Source organism: Pteropus alecto, unplaced genomic scaffold, assembly GCF_000325575.1.
Source record: "Pteropus alecto unplaced genomic scaffold, ASM32557v1 scaffold22, whole genome shotgun sequence".
In the NCBI taxonomy this organism is placed as follows: domain Eukaryota; kingdom Metazoa; phylum Chordata; class Mammalia; order Chiroptera; family Pteropodidae; genus Pteropus; species Pteropus alecto.
In genome coordinates this window covers 166,614-168,970 of record NW_006434839.1, presented here as the reverse complement: position 1 = coordinate 168,970, position 2,357 = coordinate 166,614, and the positions used below count along the sequence as shown (strand labels likewise).

At 48.5% G+C, this 2,357-nt stretch overlaps 2 protein-coding genes across 15 annotated transcripts in view; one reads left to right on the top strand and one right to left on the bottom strand.

Annotated features, from left to right (window-relative positions):
* The window catches only part of LOC102894895 (olfactory receptor 2A14), a 311,951-nt gene that overhangs the window by 144,418 nt on the left and 165,176 nt on the right, over nt 1-2,357 (top strand). The window lies entirely within an intron of this gene.
* Nucleotides 1-2,357, bottom strand: part of LOC102893405 (TRPM8 channel-associated factor 1) — a 45,964-nt gene that overhangs the window by 32,493 nt on the left and 11,114 nt on the right. Inside the window, exon 1 of one of the 3 annotated variants that reach the window (XM_006910449.3) lies at nt 27-170. The exons of the other annotated variants lie outside the window; for them this stretch is intronic. The gene's annotated coding sequence lies outside the window, so the exon portion shown is untranslated. Of the gene's footprint in view, nt 1-26; nt 171-2,357 lie in introns of those variants that run through there. 3 annotated transcript variants of the gene reach the window in all.

The following is a 2,357-nucleotide window of genomic DNA, read 5'->3' as shown; positions in this document are numbered from 1 at the left end:
CAGTCCTTCCCGGGGGGACCACTCACCTGGTCGCCCCGCCGTGCACAGGGGGGCAGGGCTGGGTGCAGAGGGGATGCGCGTTCCGACGGGGAAGGGGCTCCGCGGCAAGCAGCGCGGGGAGGATGAGCGGGGAGCGGGGAGCAGGGAGAAGGAGCGGGGGGGTGGGGAGAGGAGGGGCTCCCGAGCTCCCCTCCTCCTCACTTCCTCCCGGGCGGGATCGAGCCCGAGGGGCGGCGCTTGGCAGGGGACAGCGCTTCTTTGTGTCGCCGACCCCGTCTGCTCCGCACCGCGGCGGCGGCCCCCATCCTGGCAGTTTTTCTTAGAGACATAAACTTCTCTGACTATGCACGAGTAAGGAAACGGCTGCACCAACTATAAGACATCCTGCGGAACATTACTCGGTTCTTTGAAGAGCTTAGATCTCCATTCAGTTAGAGGAATGTTCTTGAAGTATTGCCAAGGAGAAAATGAAAACTCTGGAAATTGTCGAATATGCTTTCATTTTTATAATAAAAAATAGCTCCGCGTATATTTGTATTACGGTGGGAGACGGGCAGGCTACAGCTCTACCTGCTAATACTGTTTAACCTGGGAGACAGCTGAGGGCAATTTTGTATAGCTCTACATTGTTTGCATTGTAAATTAAAAATAAGAATATATTTCAATAAACAATTTAGTCTTCAGTGTACATTTCAAACCCTATTTCTTTCCAAGTCCTTTCTAATAATCAGTTGACAACTGTTGCCCTCGTCTATGAATTGCAACTCCCTACTTCGTGTGGTGACTTCACTTCAGTCTGGTGGCAGTTCTAGCAAGTGAAATCCAGGGTAGTACAGTGGTTAGGAACTCAGATTGTCACCAGATGGCCCGGACTCAGATCTCAGGGCGACACTAGTCACTCAGGGCTGAATGACTGAGCAAGTTACTTAATTCCTCTATGCCCCACTTTCATTATCTGTAAAATGGGGATGATGAAATGGGTACCTACATTACGGATTTATTGTAAGGTTTAAATTAGGTGAGCGAATCCTTATACAGTTCTTATATGAATGGCTGGCAGATAGTAAGACTATATGAATGCTTGCTAAGTTAAATAAATATTCAGGTTGTCCTAAGAATCAATACTTCGTGTTTCAGGAAAATGCATCCCTTTTACTCCTAGCGAGGGTTTTTGTCCAAATCCGAGTCAGACTATACTTCCTTTCTCCATCTTCCTTCAAACCCTTTCCTCCAAACTGACTCATATGAACAATAATCAGGAGGGGGTTGTGGGCAGGTGATCTCAGTGGCAGAGTTTACACCCAGGAAACAACAGGAACAGAAATCGAGATCTTGAATTCAGGATCCTGTCCCTTCAAGGACCACCTGAGTGACAGTGAGCAGTCCTTTATCTTCTCCAGGGCTCAGGGTTCTCGCTAAACAAGGAGGGCTGGTGACTTGCTTGCTAAGTCCCTTTCTGGTGTAAAATGCCAAGACTAATAGCACCGCAAGATAAAACTCCAAAATATTGTTTCATTAAAAAAAAAAAAAGAAAGAAAATGAAAAAATATATCTATTGCTTATATCAAAATTAATAAAAGAACAAAAATATACATGGAAAGAGGACCACCTGACTTACTTCTGAGGATGGGGACATGAGATTTGATGGAGAAAAGATTTTAACGGTCAGGTTTTGTTTCTTAGGAAGGAAGACACAGACACACACACACACACACACACACACACACGCACAGCCGAAGCAAAGGTGATAAAATGATATCTCTGATAAATCTGTTTTCTGCATGTATCTGTAGCTTTGAAATATTTCATCATGAAAAATGTTTTAAAAGGACAGGGATATATCAGACTCCTGATGGTTAGGTTCCTGGAGAAAAAATGCAGCACACAATAATTAACAGCCAGAGAGGTAGGAAAAAAAAAAAAAAAAGGCAGAAACAGACATGGAGAAACCGCAGGGATGTCTCTTTGAAAGACATCTGCCTCCTTAGGCCCAAGCGGTCTCGGGCCCCAAACCCGACAACCTTCGCAGCCCTGCAGGCGCCCCATCCCCTGCGCTACCCCGGATCCCGGCCGGGTCCCTCTCTCTCCCACTCCGGACCTGTGGGCTCGGTCAGGGCACCTGGGCCTGCTCCGGTTCCAGAAACCATCCGTGGACCAGACTCACCGGTTGTCCAGCAATTTCCACCAGGCTACTTCGGAAGGGGAAGGGACTCCTCTGCTGAGACGAGACGAGAAGAGGGGACAGACAGCCTGGGGGGTTGGAAATCTGTGGCGGTGGTGGTGGGGAGGCCTGTCCTGTCAGGGGAGGTGGGCTGCGGTGCAGAGGTGGGCGCGGAGGGGGCCGATCCGGCGGCTGA